The sequence below is a fragment of the Rhipicephalus sanguineus genome, chromosome 4, assembly GCF_013339695.2.
Source record: "Rhipicephalus sanguineus isolate Rsan-2018 chromosome 4, BIME_Rsan_1.4, whole genome shotgun sequence".
In the NCBI taxonomy this organism is placed as follows: domain Eukaryota; kingdom Metazoa; phylum Arthropoda; class Arachnida; order Ixodida; family Ixodidae; genus Rhipicephalus; species Rhipicephalus sanguineus.
The window spans coordinates 178,405,553-178,424,075 of NC_051179.1; the positions used below are offsets into that span (position 1 = coordinate 178,405,553).

Genomic DNA, 18,523 nt, shown 5'->3' on the forward strand with positions numbered 1-18,523 from the left:
ATGCATATTCTGACTTTACAGTAGAACACTGCAACTCATTCGACAGTTGTGAGAGAGGGGCTAATGTAACTGGTACAATTATTAATAACACTACTATACAAAGTAAGTCTTAACTCCTACTTAAGTTTGCAAGACAGGCGAAAGTGACTTAATTACTGCAACTTAAAAGACACCTGACAGCCTAATTTTGTTTGACTTTTATACTTTAATTAGCAGATTTATCGTATCGTATAATTAAATGACAAATTGTGGCATCACTTCTAAACGGCCACCTGAAATCATAAGAAACTAAGATCACATGCGCTCAAGCTTTGGTGACGTTGAGAGTGCACTTTTTAATCGGGGCTCCGCGTGTGGAATGAAACGACGTGAGTACTTCGGTATGAGTTCGGATGCAATGCTCTGGCACGTTCTCCTGCTGAAATTTCTGTCTACAACGAAATAACACACCTGTGTGCCAAGCATTCACTAGGCTCAGAAAAAGAAAACATTCCTTGCTACAGTACTTGAAACTGGCCTGGCCTAAGCCCACCTTGAGAGCAGCCCATCAACAGGACGAGAAACAATAGCCCCCGTCGGGCACCAGTTGGGGTACTATTGTGTGGGCCCCGCAAACGTTGACAATATCGCTCGACACGGTTAACGTCCCACGGGGTCTGTATCCCCATCATTCATACTTGCGGCGATGTCACGAGGTGCTGCCAACTAAGATGAGCACTCATGCTTAATCTAAAACCAAATTAAAATATCTTAAAGGCAATTGCCACAAACCATCAGTCAGAAGGGCCCCACATGCACGACAATCAAACCACACACACATCTCGAGTTTGCAAATTTGGTGAGTTTAATCCTTGATGACGTCACCCTCAAAAGAAAAAGAAAACATACTACTGTTTCCATTCCATTACAATGTAATTTAATTACTTTAAAATGTAATCATATTGAGTTGAGTGCACTGGTTATCAGTAAAGCGGAAACCTTTCTTTTGGTCTTATTGTGCAAGGGCTGTAGAATAATTCAGCAGCTTCTTTTCTTTGCATAGTGAGAACAAATGCACAAAAGAGATACACACTGCCGAGTTTGTCATTTGGCAGTGGAAGCACTTTCAACAGCAGCCTTTATTTTTTATTTATTTCGAAGCATTTGCTGCAAAGCATAATGAGGAAAAAAAGTTCTATAGGAGCACCAAGATTGCAAGAACTGCAGCAAATTATTTGAAAAGTTGTCTGTCGGGCAATACCAGTTATAGTTGCTCGGTACATCTGACTTGAATTCGGCCTTCTTAGCACATTTTAACTCGACTGCACATGTTCCAAGATGTTGCCAAAGCATGTGTCTGCCAACTATGGCAACAACCAGCAGCACCTTTATGACAGCAATGACACGGCAAAAACTGGCAGTGAAGCTTCATCAGCACAGCTACATATTGTCATCATCGGCAGGCAGCATTTCAACGCAATGCTGCCTTTCCTTCATTGTGAGCTCTTAACTGTTAACATAAGAAACTGCAAGAACTTTGCTAAAGTGTGATGGTGAATGCTGTTCTCATCCAAAAAGCGCGACTGTACCTCACTGGAAAACTCCTTGTCACAGCGGTCGCAAGCATAGAAGCGAATCTCTGGGTGGGAGGACAGGTGCGCCTGGATGTCCCCCAGAGCAGACCAGTGTAGGCACAGTAGTTGCACTTGAATTGTGTCTGCCTTGTACCAGAGCCTGCAGCATGCAATATAATGCAAATTACAATACAATGTGAGGTAAAGAGAGCATGAACATATTTAAGATCTCAATATCCGTCAACTTCTGGCCTGGTCCAATAATATCAACAAATGCGATTGATTCGGAATGCTATTTCATATGTACACCGCACACTTTAGTGAAAGATGTGCCCAATGCGCTTCAACCTAGAGCTGGGAGCAGAGTCGATGCTCGTTACAATGCACGGCAATAATCCAGTGAGAAAGGCCTGTTATTTCAAAAGTTTAAATCCATTCAAAATTAAGGCCGCGGTATGTTGTAAAGTGGCAGAACTTCGCACATACCCGTGTCTGACCCAAACGCAATGCAAAATCAATAGGAACACTGAAGTTAAAGTAGTAAACGTAAACATAAACGGGTTTGTAATTTTATGACGTCACAATAAATTTAACTTCAACTACTGTATAATTTTTCAAGAACTCTGCATTTATTGGGGAAAAAAACAGGTAGGTTATTAGTCGAAAAATGGTGTTCCTAAATTTTTGTCACAGCTTTGTATGGCATGAAATTAGTATGCTGTTCTAATATGATGTCATTGATATTGGAGTAGTAATACGTTCTGGCCATTTTATATAACACATAGCTATCTGTTATAAGAGACCTTATAATAGTCTCCTGTGTCACAACGGCTCTGCCCCAGACATTTATGGCTTATCGAAGGTGCACATATGCAAAGTGCCCTTGAGACCTATACAGTCATGGGCACGTTACCAGTAAAAAGTAACAGTGTTACAGTTACAGTTACCTAAGCCAATAAAGTAACTCTGTTACGGTTACAGAGTTTCCAAAAGTAACCTGTTACAGTTACAGTTACTGTGAAAAAGTAACATCGTTACTTTTCATTTCTGTATCAAATAAGTAATAAATTACAAGCAAATGATAGAATTTGTTTAATAAAAACATACGAAGGCATGCGAGTAGTCAAACTTGCACGTGGCCAAACCCTAGACGAAGGAAACCCAAAAGGGGGGCCAACACATGCAATCGTTGTGTACGCCCTACTTTGTCGCATCCATAAACGTCATAGGATACTGTAACTGGAAAACGTGCACGCACCGGAACGACAGCAGTATCCTAGGATGCGTATTAACGGTACAGTCAAACCTCGTTAATACGTACCCGCTTTAAGCGTACTAACGGTTAAAACGTAGTTGCGACGAGTCCCCGACCGAGTCTCATAGAGCCCAATGCATTCGCTGACCGCTTAAGCCGTAGTACTTCGTCCTACGCCTACCGGTTAGTGCGTACCCTGCGTACCGCGATAACGTTTTGTGCCATAAAATTTTACTGCGCCGCTGAACTTCCCGACGCCACAATGTGCCGCCAAAGGTTTTCCGTCTTTTCGAGAAGTGCGTAGATCGGTCGATCACTGATTCCGACTTCCGCGCGATTGCGGCGATGCCTTTGCGGGTAAGCGGGAAAGAACGAAGGTGAGGCGGCGGCCACCGACGAACGGGCCAGCATGACTTATCGCCGACAACCTTATCACAATAAGTATCTTCAGATATCTGCTCGGGCACGCGTGCGGCGCAGCACCACTTTAAGCCTACTGCACGCTTTTAATAGGCGACAACCTGAACGCGCTGGGCCGCCGATCGCTGCCGCCTCGTTGCGCGGGGCCGTGTTCAAGCGCGCGCCGCTTTGTAGAAAAGAAAGCAGCTCGCTGTTGCGGAGTTGAGCGTTGCTGGTCGCGGGCGACGAGAAACCTCTGCATTGACGCTATCACGTCAAACGCACACGTACGGTACAGCAAGCGTAGCGCTGTTGTAACCATACTGCACGCTTTTATTGGGCGACCACCCAAACGCGCTGCCGTTCGCTGCCAGGACCGCTACAGCGTCGCGGAGTACGCATCGCTTGCAGGAAGTTCGTCATCGCCGCGTTAACCGAACAAGCTACTCGCCGCATCTATGCACGGTCTGGAGCGAAGTGGGTACGAAGAACACTCCCACGACAAGTGCGCGCGTGCGGTACAGCAAGCGGCCCGGCAGTGACGGCGTGAGCCGAGAAGGCGACGCGCTGCACGCAACTAGCCAGGAGACTATCGGCTCCACGCAGCCGTACCGCGTTTCACTGGAACTGAGTCAGTTTTCGTTTATGAGCAGATCGCGGTACAGACGCACGCACATATATCGCGGAAAGCCGACACTGTCCGTTCTGTCGCTATGTGGTCACTGCGTATACCGGACCCTGTAATAGTTCCGAAATGCTGCTTGGCGTCGCCACCGCGCGCTATCGGCACTATCGGACGGTCGTGCGAGAGTACCAGAATCTTTTCTCCATTGGCAAAAAAAAAAAAAGGCTTTGCAATGGTTACTTTAGGCAATATTTGCTGTGGCACTGTATTTATTTCTTTGCTGGCGGCGATGGCGTACGCGAGGAGATGCAAATCTTTACTTGGTGGTTAATGCGTACTACCGTTTAGTGCGTAGTTACGCGGCGTTCCCGGCAGGTACGCATTAACGAGGTTCCACTGTACTCAGAAATGCATGTGAAGAGGAACAGGGAGTGCGTCACGAGTGAAGGCGATCCATTGTGTATTCCCTGTCGAGAGTAACGATATGACGACGCGACGTTCGACTGGACCGGCGACTAACTGCCCGGCCATGTTTATTGATACTATATATATACAACTGTAACCCCTTAGTGGTGCCGTCTGTTAATGTGTTAGGGTAAGTGACGCCACCTAGGATTAATATAACAAAATACAACACTACATCTCCTTTTCCAAGATCTACAAATTCAGTTTTGGGTGGGACCACACGCCTCCCGGACCTGGTAACCTTGTGGGGTATGCTGTCAGGGTCTGCGCCGGTACTCGTATCGTGCTGGCCATGTGATGGTTCCTCCTGGCTGAGTCTGTGCTCCTGGTTAGGGCCCGAGCTCGGAAGGAAGACTGGGGATGACGCACTGAGATATGGGGAATAAGATGCCGTCGGTTTCGTTGTATAACTCCGCTGGGAGTCTCCATGATGTAGGATCGGGGACGCTGGCCCCGGCACTCCGCATCAGTTACCCACACTCGTCTCCTGAAGAGAGATCCCAGAGCTCTCTCGCCTCAAGACGTGTGCCCATCCTTACACGGTGTCGTGAAGGCGGAACTTGACAGGCTTGAAGCGGAGGGCGTGATGAGACGCGTGACAAAGCCTACTCCGTGGTGTGCCGGTATGGTCGTCGTACCGAAGGCATCCGGTTCATACCGCATCTGCGTCGACCTCACCAAGTTGAACCAGGTAGTGTGGCGTGAGCGCCATATCTTGCCCACCGTAGACCAAGTTTTGGGACTACTGGGTGACGCTCAGGTGTTCTCGAAGCTTGATGCTACATCAAGTTTTCATCAAGTAAAACTGGCAGAAGAGTCTGAAGAATTAACAACATTCATAATGCCGTTCGGACGTTATTGCTACCGTCGACTGCCATTCGGGATAACGTCCGCCCGAATACTTTCAGCGCCAAATGAGTTACATTCTCGAGGGTCAAGAGGGCGTCGTAAACATGATCGACGACATTTTGGTTTCTGGCCGCGACCGTGCAGAACATGACAGCCAGCTCCAATCAGTGCTGGCTCGACTGAGAAATGCCGGGCTGACCCTGAACAAGTCGAAATGTCAATTCGGCGTCACAAGCGTCAAGTTCCTTGGCGTAGTTATCTGCGGCAGTGGTATTTCGCCGGACCCAGACAAGCTTGCCGCTGTCAAGAACATGGAAGCTCCTGCTGACGTCAGTGGCGTCCGCAGACTATTGGGCATGGTAAACACGTGGGACGGTTCTTACCCCATCTGTCAGAGGTGACGGCACCCATTCGAGGACTGCTCAACAAAAGAAGTGACTGGGCGTGGGGACTGGCCAGCAGGTCGCCTTCCAAAAGTTGAAAGACATGATGTGGTCCAACATCTGCATGGCTAACTACCACCCACTGTACCCGACCATCGTATCCACAGATTCCAGTTCGTTTGGCTTAGGTGCCGTTTTGCTACAAGACCAACCGAGCGGAGAGCACAGGGCCGGGCCTACGCATCACGCTCCTTCACACCAACAGGGCAAAGGTACAGCCAAACAGAAAAGGAGGGCTTGGCAGCTGCGGGCTGTCAAGCGGTTTGACGAGTATGTCCGGGACTTACACTTCACCATCGAGACCGATCACTTACCGCTCACGTCCTTGCTTGGTTTCATAGATGTCGATGCTTTACCACCAAGGATCCAAAGGATTAGACTGAAACTCATGAGGTACCAGTACACGGTATTGTACGTCCAGGGAAGCTGCTGGCAACGGCTGATACCCTCTCAAGAGTCCCCGTCACATCAGCGTCTCCAGCAGAAGGAAACCAAGTGGAGTTGTACGTCAGTGAGGTCGTCGGCAACATCGCGGAAGGCGCACCAGTTAGCCTTAATGCGGTTCGTCAGCACCAGTGATGGATGGCGAGTGCGTTACCCTCGTGAAGTACTGCAGGCAAGGTTGGCCTCAGAAAAACAAAGTGCCATCAAACCTCTCGAAGTATTGGAAGTACCAAGGGGAGCTGACAGTGTGCAATGGACTGCTCTTTAAAGGAGGACGTCTGTTGATATTGGAGGCTCTGCAGAAGGACGTCTGGATTCACTTCACGAGGGTCATCAGAGTGTGAACCGATGCAAGGCACGTGCGCGTGATGCTGTTGGTGGCCTCATATAGGCAAACATATCATGTCTATGGTGGAATCATGTGAGCGTTGTGCAACTACCAGGGTCCAGCGTGCCGAGCCTCTCCTGCCAACACCTTCAATGGAGTACCATGGCAACAAGTGAGTGCAGATTTGTCCCACTTGGAGGGACAAATCTGCACCCACTTGTTTGATGGGCAGTTAGTCGTCGGCCCAGTCGAACATCGCGTCGTCATATCGTTACTCTCGACATGGTGTCAGAAGTGGAGCAGGGTGGAGCAGTGGACATGGTGTCCACTGCTCCACTCGCTGCTCCACGATCTCAGGAAGTGTTAAGGTATTACTGCAACTAGCGCCGATGTTGATGTTGGAACTCATGACACCGGCGCAGTGACTGACCGTGTGCACGACTTGACACGCGTTTATCTAAACGAGGAGGGGGAATGTGGGGAGAGAAAGGTTGGCTACGGCGCATGGAGGAGGTGTGTGGAGAGGTTTGTGCATGCGCAGTAAGGGTGGTCACGCGGCACACCACCACCGGATGAACTCCGCCATAAGCTGCTTCGCATCTAAAAAATGCCTGAAACAGCACCAGTACGACGTGGTCAAGGGAAATTCAGTTTCCAATGCTCTATCGGAGCACCACGAAAACACAGGCCACTGCATAGACTGGTATTCGGCTTCGATTATCACCAAGGAAAAACTGCTGCCTGCACAATTACTGTTAGAATCGCTGCACATTCAGAAGGCAAAACATGCGATAAATACGACATGCAGAAATCTGCTGGCAATTTACGTACGCGAGCTACGTCATTTTTCTGATATTTAAAAGAGCCATTGCATTTGCCTTTACTGTGACCAAGAAACCCGTATGGGTTTTGAAATGTTTTAGCTCATCATATTTTTATCTTGGCGAGTGCTCATTTCATTTTTTCACTTTCTTCAGTGTCTGTTTCAAAATTGATTGCTCATGGACGTGCATTGTTATAGATAGCCTGTGGCAGGCATTAGTGCATCCAATATCGAGCACTGCACACAACACTGTGCAGAAGCTGGTTAGCAACATGAGACTTACCATCTCGGGCTGCATGCTTGTTGATGGAGCTGTTGTGACCATGTAGTGACCTAGACAGATGAAAAAGAGGGGACACAAGGATACAGTAACGATACCTTCCATTTGGCAAGTTCACAGGATGTTAGTGTAAAACGCTGACCTCCAGCATAAATTCCAACAGCACACATAGCCACTGGAAATGCTTTTAACAGTTGAAAACTTGCTGCTGTTCCTGCCACCTCTTTGAGTAATACCGTTGTCACACAAGCACTTTCGTTTGAAATGGGGGCCAATCTAGGTTAGGCTCAATGTGAATCTGATGCCGCTACATGGGGTATCGTGATCTGATAGTGCACGTAACAGCCAGCGCAGCCCGCATCATTATTTCTACCCAGTTGTGCCATTTCCTTTTACTTTTCCCTCTTTCCTTTTGATGTTAGCTTTACAAGCAAGACGAAATAAAGGACGCACAAGTTTTGCCCTTCACCATGTCAGCCTTGTAAACGCTTCGCACACGCCATCACATGGAACTCTACTCCCAGTCACTTTTGAATCGAGAGATAGAAATCAAGATGATCGCGATCTGTGCATTGTGGTCTGGCTACCAGATCGCAATTTGCTGACAAACGCTAAGCTCAACCCGAATAATCTGGACCTGTGGCAGCAACCAGTGTTGATCGTGATCAAGAATGTGACACCTGCGTAAGATCCATCTGAGTGTGCACTGATTGCACGAATGAAAGCTGCCCATAGTTGCTGCACCAAGCTACGTGCCATCCTCACGCACTTTTGCACAGCCAAGAAGGCACGGCCATAAGGACAGCCTCCCTCGTTCACCGCACTTGTAAAGCTGTGTTGGTCTGCTGCGACAATGGCAGCGAGGAACAAGTCTCAAGAAAGAAGTTTCGCCCAAAAGGCGACACTCTGATAAAGGTAGCAGCGCAATAAATAGCTATACAGTGAAAGCTCGATAATTTGGCCCTCGTTAATTTGGAAAATCGGATAATTCAAACATTCTCTGGTCCCGGCAAGCATATGCATTGTTTATTGGCATCAAACTTTTGTTACTTGGTCATATTTGGCCGCAACCTGGTATTTTCGGACGATTCTCGGAGCACGCCGAGCACAAAGAGCTGCAAACGTCGACGCAAAGGAGCGAAAACAGCATTTGTAGACAATCAAAATGAGGCGTTGCAGCCCGCATTGCCATCGTCATCAGCACAAACCATGCCAAACCGTAGGTAACGACAGGAAAGCGAGAACGCTTCATGCATCTGCTTTACTACCGTGTGTGACACCATGTTGGCAATGGGCCTTCAACAAGGTGTGGTCACATCTGCAATTGCATTGTTGGCGACCAAGGCCTTAGCGGCTGCGGCAAAGTGTGTGTTGTTTTCGTTGTTACTCGGTGCACATGAACTGTGTGGACACTATCACTAGCTGCAGTACCGTCCACAGTAGCTGCGACAAGCAGTAGTTTCGTTTTCGGCGCGTGTGTTCAGAACTGTGTAGCCGCCATACATGGCAATGCATTTTCGAGCCAGGTTTTTTCCGCAGCGGCTGCGGCGCTCAGCAGCTTCGTTTCAACCTGTGTGCGTAGGCCACGCACATGCCTTTAGAACTGTGTGGACGCTGCCTATGGTCGCGTTGTTGCAACCACGATTTCATCCACAGCGAATGCAGCACTCAGTAAATTCGTTTTGACCAGATGCAATGTGCGCGCAATGTTACAAAGCTCAAACATGAGAGAAGTTGCTGAAGATGAAGAGCTTTCAGCTGCGGTCTGCGTGCGGGCATAAATCTTCCTTGCTTCTTCGCGATGGACAAATGATCAGTTGCTGGCGATTTACTGGCGAAAAAAAGTATCGTCACATGAGCGTGGTGGTATGTAATAAAGGACGGGAGCAGAGCACGTTTTGGGCTAAGACAGTGTGTCTTGCACCGCGGTAGCATTGTGAACAATGTCTCAGGATGATGAAAATTGTGGCTTTTACACTGCCCTTATGCAAAGTAAGCACAGGACTTATGTATTCTTCAAGAAAATGAAAGGTATTTGTGTAATAAAAAGACATTTGTGTGTTGTTTTCTTGAGACTTTGAATATTTTGGCATTCAGTTAATTTGGACATTTTTCCCGATTCCATGAAATCCAATTAACAAGCTTTACTGCACAAAGGTTCAGTTTTGTCAGCACAGTTTTACTGCGGTACTTTAAGCACTAAAAAATCAAAGAGCATGGTGTCATGTGCATATGGACAAATATAAGCACATCTCGCCTAATGACTGTGAACCTCCACAGCTGCCGTGATAAAAAGAGCAAAGAAAAACGAGCAAACGTATCTGTTGCCTCTCGCTTCTTTAACATGGTGCGATATTAGGTGTGTGAAGCTAAGCCGGTGAAGACAGCACACATAAAGCAATCGGCCATCTCAGCTCCCTCAACCTCTGGGACAGATTATATAATACAAAACAGGCCACATGTGCCGCCTTTTATTACCTTGTTGGTGCACAGAAACGGCCTGACTGTCCCAAGCCCAGCTGACTAGAGACGTTTCATTTGCAACCCACAAGGGCAAAAATGGCACGCTCTCATGCATTTTTTCTCATTCCACAGGATAGGATCCTGTCACACTTGGGCTTTGTACAGACTTTACCACAGTGACACCAAGAGTGAAGTTTCGCATGAAGTGCCTACAGCAATAAACGCTGACCATACAAGCACACACAGACATGCACACACAGACATGCGATCTGCAGGCGCTAGGCCAACATTCCTGACATGCGCATCCTTCAACGCGATAAATGTTGGAGGCCACACCAACAAACATGCACAACAGAGTGCAACGCTGCCTGGGCACTAATGGAGGTAGCCTTGTTGCACTTCTGGTGTTGGGTGTCACGTGATCTGCCTGGGGGCACAGTGCAGTTAAAGAAGGGAATGTTGAAGCAGAGAGCAGCGTGTGACATGGGGAAAATGGATGCGCTTCTTGCTCCTGCCACTTCTCGTGACGCCATGTCATGGCAGTGAGTGCAAGTGGTCATTGAGTGAACCATGTTCTTTTTTTTCCCTACATGCAATAGATTGCACTATAATTAGTAAGTGAGTTCAGTGTAACCTACAATGCTCTAAAACCACGAGTCTTACATCACGTGAAATGCGACATTTTTTAGGGACATCTGATATTAAATTTTCATGGATAGTATGTTTTTCTTTGTGTTTTTTTCCACAATGTATTAACAGAGGTTCTAGTAGTATACTGTATTTTCTTGCGTATAACCCAACCAATATGTACAGAAATTTCGGAGCTAAAATTGGGGTGTGCGTTATACGTGAATTTGGTGTGGAAGTTGGTTTCACAGAATTAATTCACCGTAATGAAATGAAGGTGTCTATCTTTCTTTCTTGGTTTTATTTTCCGTAGCTGGGGGTACGCGTTATATGCAAGGGTGGGTATACATGATAAAGTATGGTACATGATGAAAGGGGCTGCAAATAACAAGGCACACAAGAAAAGATGGACCAGAACAACTGCTTCTGACTTTTTATTCAGGAAAAAGCATTTTTTAAAATGCAGTTAGACCAGATAAAAACCACTGAGTCGACATAAAAAGATTACAAAAGCTAGCACTCAGCCACATTAGCTGACATGTCTTCTAGAAAGGCTACCTCGCCCTCCTGCAGATTTAAGAGATGGATGACTAATGCAACTTGGCCCCATCCCTCCCGATGGAGGCCTCTATAATCTCCCTCTGTGGTGGAGCCCTTGTGCCTGTGCATTACTGTTGTTCGCCCAACGATGCTTGCAACTACCTTCTTTGCAAAGTATGGTACATTTGTTTTGTAACAGGATTTATTATTGTGAAATCAGAGTATGAAATAGAAGAACTGTTTATTGTGGTTTTCATGCTGACTTACTGCTGGGCATCCTGGACGTGGCGGTCGGGTTCTTTCGGAACATGAAACCCCCGCGGCACATGGTGCCTGCAGCGGTACTCCTTGGTGTGTTGCGCACCACGGGGTGGTCTCGTTTCAGGGCACGCTCAAACGTCTTGCCGCACAGGGGGCACGCGTGCTCCACGCTGTGCAAACAAGAGGGCATATCTTTCCTTTTATTCAGGACTTTATCCTTCAAATATAAGCCAGACTCATCACAGCACTGGAGATTTGGTGCCGGTTCAGGGCTATGAAGAGCAACATACCAGCATGAATTTATGACCACCACTGAACACCAAAGCCAAGGACATTATTTAGTTAGTTATGACACAAATGTGAAGAAATTAAAGTGGACAAAAACACTTGCCGCCGACAGGGACTGAGGCCTGCAACGTCAACAACACGTCTGAAGCTCTACCAATTAAGCTACGGTGGTGGCCGTCCTCCCATACACTTTATCGGGTATTTCTGTGCATTTTATCTACACTTTATCTCTGTATATCTTTGCATTGCAGCCTTATTCCAACCCGTCAATTTGGCTTGATTTATGGGGTTTAATGTCCAAAAATGACTCGGGGCTATGAGAGATGCTGTATTAGAGGGCTCCAGATATTTTGAGCACCTGGGGTCCTTTAACGTGCACTGATGTCGCACTGTACACGTGCCCTCGCATTTTGCCTCCATCGAAATGTGTGGCCAGGATTCAGCCGCTCTGTAACCACAGCGCCTGTGCTCGCGAGTGCGCCTTGTAACAAGTGTGTGGAAATTTGTCAATTTCGTTATATCCAGGTTTACTGTAGTGCTATCGACATTGCATAATACGACAGGCGTTCCATCATTTTAGTACATACAAATAAAGTGCAGCTGAAGGATGGAGGTTGTGATGGGGCTTTTCGAAGGCTGGCAATGACTTTAAACTAGAGCTGTGCGAATAGAAAAATTGAGTGCAAAGCGAATTTGAATATTAAAATGTGAGTGCGAATCGAATATTTTACAAATAGTTGTTGAATATTTTTTTTAATACTTCAAAGCGAAATTACAGAAAAAAGATGCAGAGGATCCCTAAGCATATTGTTATGAGATAGTGACATGAAAGCGTTTCTTTTGGGTAGGTTGGTGAAGCACTGGAGGGGTGGTATTCCCTAGTAGTCCTATCAAGAATGAGGCAATGTAGAGGCCGAATTGTATTTATTTAGATGATTTGGTGCAACCAATGTGGTGTCGACAACACTTTACATGCGACAGGAAAAGACGCTATTTCCTCAACCTCTCCTCCTCCTTCAACTTCTGTGGAGGCCCAACTGATGTGGTAGACAAGGGCGTGCTTCCATCAAGTCCGGAGTTTTTAATCTATCCCACAGATGTCAATGTATGAGAACATCTGAAATTTCGGGCACTGAAACTCTTCGACATCCGATTTTTCAGACTTTCTGCCCAAATTTTAGGTCCGAAACGGCATTAATTAAAGACCTCACCTCTGCCGCATCTATCATCTCATAGGTTCAAACCAGCGCTTTCGTGAGTCAATCTGTTTGCGGCCGTAGCAGAGTTCGAGTGACAGCTTTGCCACAATGCCAGAGTGTGATGGGGTGAAGCATATCAAAAATCTGAAAGGGCCACTGTCATGGTGCAGTGCAGCGATGTCTTTACGGATAAGCACCGGAAATGCACGGAGGGGTGGTAGCGGCAGGCGGCAAACACGCCTGCTCCTTATGATAAGCATCTTCAGCTAACTGATGAGTAGTGTATGTGGCCTAGCACAGTCGTATGCGTATAACCGGAACGCGCCGCACAGATGCGTTGCCTTCACGAATGAAAGCAGCTCGCCAGCCACGCCAGTCAGCGATCAGGAATGGAGTGGCCATGTCATAACTATGCCTATCAGAACGAACGCTATCACAGCAAACGCATGCGTACGGTACAGCAAGCAACCCGGCAGTGACGGCGTCAGCTTGGTTCGCGATGTGTTACACACAACTAGAATGATAGCTTTATGCGGCAGCAAATGCTGTGTATCGGCGGAGATTTCGGCGATGCGTTGTGTGCATCGTTTCACGTCTACACGCATCGGGGAAATGCTGGACGAGTCTTTTCCGCTCTTCCACAACCAGTCTTAGTGTTTCCGCGTCTCCTTTCCAAACCCTCCGTGCAAAAAAAGCCGTAAATCTATTCCGTGCTTTCCTGGTATCGGCGGTGCTCATCACGAGACGTAAATTTGCAATTGGCGGTTGGCACATAGTTAAGTGGGGTTCGCGGCAGGTACCGAATGTATGTATTCACGAAAGCCTGGGCGCGCACCAAAATGCCTGATAAGTGCACTGGGAGGCAATAAAGCTATTTCGGACATGGCTGTGATGACTGAATCGCTTGAGCAGAATAAAAAAGCGTGAATTCGCTTTTTCAGACAGCCTGATTTTTCGGACGATTTCATGGCCCCTAGAAAGTAGGAAAAATCGGACGATGACTACAGTCGACGTCCGATTTCCCGGACGCCCGAAATTCCGGACATGCCTGATTTCCCGGACTCATCTGTGGCACCGTCAAGTTCCCCGTAGAGTCAATGTATTAAAAAGTCCGAAATTCCGGACGCTTATAGCCTTCGCCATCCGATTTCCCGGACCTTTTTACTGTTAACCGCCGACCCAAAGTCACCACCGACACCGCCATTTTGGTTGTTTTTCATTTTCATATCCTTGAACCCACCACACTCGCATCGCAGTGTGGCCAGCGTGGCCAGCAGCACCACCGCACCGGGCCGCGGCTGCCGTAACCTCGAAACCGCACATGTCAATCCGTTGCCAGCCGTAGCTTAGCCAAGCCAAACCTCACTGTGTTTCGTTCACGTGTTGTTTTGTCAGCTCTGCGGTCGTGTCTGCGGTTGATCGTTTGCTGCTGCGCGCTACCTTCAGTGATCACGTTTCCCCCCTTCAGCATCCGCCGAGTTCCTAGCTGTTTCGTGCTGCGCTTTCGTGGAGCGGATTCGCCGTTTACAGCAATGCACCGACTGCTCCTTCGTCTTCGTCCGCGCCTTCGAAGCGCACAAGACCACCTCGTAGGCTCACGATGACGAACTGCCATCCGCGGAGTTGCCTTCGACGATCTGCGCGCTGGCGGCATGTGGCGGCTGCGCGCTGGCGCATCCCAGCCGACATAACCCTTGAGGGCTTCGCCGATGCTGACAAAGACCTCGAGCTATGTGCGGAGTTGACCGATGACGAAATCATTCATCAAGTTACGGAGGATTCCGATGACTCCGACACCGAGAACGAAGAGCAGCTCCTACACAGCCAACGAGCTCGGAGTTGACTGCGAGCACTGCATTGGTGTACAGCGGCAACATGACGTTGACTGAATTGAGGGCAGACATAATCGCGGGCAAGCAGACCGTGCAAAAGAAAATAAGCGACTTGCCGCCCAAGTGCTGACCTATGAGGTAGTGCCGGCCACGTATTTTTTTTTTTATAAACGGCTCTTTTCAGAGCCACCTAAACGATGCATTGGCTGAATTGCTATGGGAATCTTGTATTCCGACTGTGACCCTCTCCGTCAGCGAAAAATACCTACCAAAAAGGTGCGTTTTCACGTGCATTTCGTTTTTCTGGACTGCCCGATTTCCGGACGTTTTCCCGCGGTCCCTTGAGGGTCCGGGAAATCGGACGTCGACTGTACTTATTTTCCGGAAGTTCGAATACTTCACACCCCTACATTAAATCCTAGGTTTATAATGGTGAAGATGACGAAAAAGCGAAGTGAACAGAATGCTACATCATAACTATGTTGCAGAGTAAAATGTGCACAGCTGCTTAGCTGCTCTTACCCTTGTTACTGCTGTCCTCTGTTGCCATTTCAACATCGGTCGTAACTGCAGCTCCTTCAGTGCTGCTGTCGCCACCCTCATCCCCGACTGACTGCAGGGGCACCATGGCCGCATCCGAGAAGACCGTTCTCTCCATCTCCATGGGAGTAGTATGTGCTATGCTGGTGTCAAATGGTGCTGCCGTCACTGTCTGTCAACAGTCATGCCAGATGTGACACAATAAAAACAGTTCTTGCAACACATTGCTCAATGACAACACAGGTAACAATAATTGTTGGAGTTTAACGTCCCAAAACCAGGATACGATTATGAAAACGCCGTAATGGAGGCTCCGGAAATTTCGACCCCTAGGTTCTTTACATGCACCTAATCTAACTACGTAGGTCTGTAGCGTTTTTGCCTCCATCGGAAATGCGACCGCCACAGCCGGGATTCGATCCCACGACCTGCAAGTCAGCCGTCGAGCACCATTACCACTTGAACGCCGTGACGGGTAATGACGACATAGGCAGCGTGACCTGGAACTAGAAACTGCTTGGAATGGCCGAAATTTCATCAATGCATCGACAGCGATAATGAAAGAGGGTAAATCCACTGCTGGCATGGCGACTGGTGCCACACACTATGTTGTCATTAGGAGGCGCATGTGGCTCCATTGCCGTTTTGCAGGAGTGCCTGCTTTCCACTCAAGATACCTAGATAAGATGCATTTTCTGTAGGGATGGGCAAATATTCGGGCGTTTCGAATATTCGAATGAATATTAAAGTATTCGAATTCGCTTCGATACGAATTTAGATTATTTGAAATTTTGAAGTATTCGAAATGAACGAATATATGTATATATTTGACCACACAACTTCCTGTAAAGATAGTTTCACTGCAGCGTCTGGTTGCTGTGCAGTGAAACCACCCATCCAAGAGAAATCTGCACTGCCGCGACGCCACACTTCAAGGTTAAATGTACATATTTTTCTTTTTTTAAGTTTAAAAACGTGTTATATGGGCTTATATGCGCTAAGTATAGTCATTTTTAAATTGTAACGTATTGTACCACTTATAACTTGCCACCCTACTGCTATTCAAATTTTCATACTATTCAAGGTTTCTTCCACTTCATTTCAAACCAAAAAAGTGACATTCACTCATACCTAGTTCCAATTCTTAAAAATATTGTGCAAGGGTCATGATGAAAATGCTCATTTTTCTTAATAATATGTGGTGAGAACTATTCGAACTACCGTATTTACTCGAATGTAACGCGACCACGATTGTAATGCGAGGGGTGACTTTTCAGTGCTGAAAAAAAAAAAAAAGAACACGAATGTAACGCGAGTAAAGCGGGGGGAAAAAAGTACCTTTATTTGCTGCACATGGTAGTGGCAAAGACACCCCAGTTTCTAAATATAAAGTGAGTTTTGTTCATTCGTCGCTTTCATCGCCATCATCGCCAGTGGCCGAGCCCTCTTTGTCACTTTCTTCCTCCCAGATGAGGTCACCCTCCGTGCCATTCATATAGTTCGATATACAGCACTTTTTAAACGCGCGAACTATCATGTCGTGCGGCAGGCCGTACAAAGCGGCGGACACCCACTCGGCAATCTTTGCGGCGCTAGGTCGCTTTATCCTACCCGTAGGTGTCAAAGCCCGATCTTCTCGCATCCATTCTCCATACAGCTGGCGCATTCTATCCTTAAATGGTTTGTTCAGGCAGACGTCTAATGGCTGCAGCACGGACGTCATACCTCCGGGAATAACAGCGAGCTGCGTCTGAGTTTCCCACATCAGCTTCTTCACTTCGGGCGTCAGGTGACCGCGAAATGATTCGAGAACTAGGATGGAGGCGGGGTGGAGGAGCGCACCTGGCCGTCGGCACCACACAGTCTTGACCCAGTCAAGCATAAGCAGAGTGTCCATCCAACCTCTTTCTTAGATTCTGCCACATCTAGCCGTCAAGCCGCGGCTGAGTTCCCGATTTCCTCAACCATCAGTATTGCACTTCTTTTAAAGCGGGCATCGTACTGAACTCGTCGCGCTGCCATTTGCTCGAGCCGAAGTCGCGGAAGCACAAAGGAAATGAACCGCCCGCAAAACACGTCGCGAACGATAGGACTGGATTGGATTGGATTCGATGTTGCCAGCGTGCATATGTTGCCAGCACAAGGTTGAAAGATCACTATAGTCGGGTACAACTTTAGAAAAAAGGAGAGGCCCCGCCCATATGATCGAAGCGCGGCAGCCGATTGCCTCCGCGGCAAAGAAATAGTCCCGCTTCTTCTCCTTGAGCGGAGGCACCGGCCGTCCGGCTCGTGACGTCAGTCTAGAGCGCGCGCCCATTGGTGGAAGCGCGTGTGCATCCGCCTTTGAGGTGCAAATGCCGCTTTTTTCTAAAGTTGTACCCGACTATAGGTCTGTCGTAGCCATTTTAAGGAACCAGTGGGGCGGCACCGCTAAGGCACGATTTGAGGTGCTTCGATTAAAACGCAGACCCCCAAATCACTTCAGAGATTTTGAAAAAAAACTCGCGTTACATTAGAGTAAATACGGTATTCGATACGAAATTATTCGACCAAATCACTATTCGCTTCGGATTTGCTTCGAACCTCAAATTTACTATTCGCCCATCCCTAATTTTCTGTAACATAGTTACAAGCGTGAAAAACTTAATGGAAAAAATTACAGCGTCATTCAACTCCATGAGAGCAGATCATGAGGGCAGATCAAGAGCCAACCTGTGCGTCTTCGTCGTTCAGTCTGGCATCTTTTTGCTTGGCGTTTTCAGTGCGTTTCGCCTCTGTGTCTTTGTCGTTCAGCCTGGCATCGCCTTTGCGCTTGGCATCTCCAGCATGTTTTGCATCTGTGTCTTTGCCGTTAAGTCTGGCATCTCTTTAGTGCTCACATTTCGCCTCAGTGTATTTGCCATTCAGTCTTGCATCTTTTTTGCACTTGGTGTCTCCAGCATGTTTCACCTCTGTGTCTTTGCCGTTCAGCCTGGCATTGCCTTTGTGCTTGGCATCTCCAGCATGTTTTGCATCTGTGTCATTGCCATTAAGTCTGGCATCTCTTTAGTGCTCACATTTCGCCTCAGTGTATTTGTCATTCAGTCTTGCATCCTTCTTGCACTTGGTGTCTCCAGCATGTTTCGCCTCTGTGTCTTTGCCGTTCAGCCTGGCATTGCCTTTGCGCTTGGCATCTCCAGCATGTTTTGCATCTGTGTCTTTGCCGTTAAGTCTGGCGTCTCTTTAGTGCTCACATTTCGCCTCAGTGTATTTTGCCTCAGTGTATTGTCATTCAGTCTTGCATCTTTTTTGCACTTGGTGTCTCCAGCA

At 47.6% G+C, this 18,523-nt stretch overlaps 1 pseudogene; it reads right to left on the bottom strand.

Annotated features, from left to right (window-relative positions):
• Nucleotides 1–15,338, bottom strand: part of LOC119391881 (zinc finger protein 791-like) — a 58,686-nt pseudogene extending 43,348 nt beyond the window's left edge.
• Between the last annotated feature and the right edge of the window lie 3,185 nt (nt 15,339–18,523).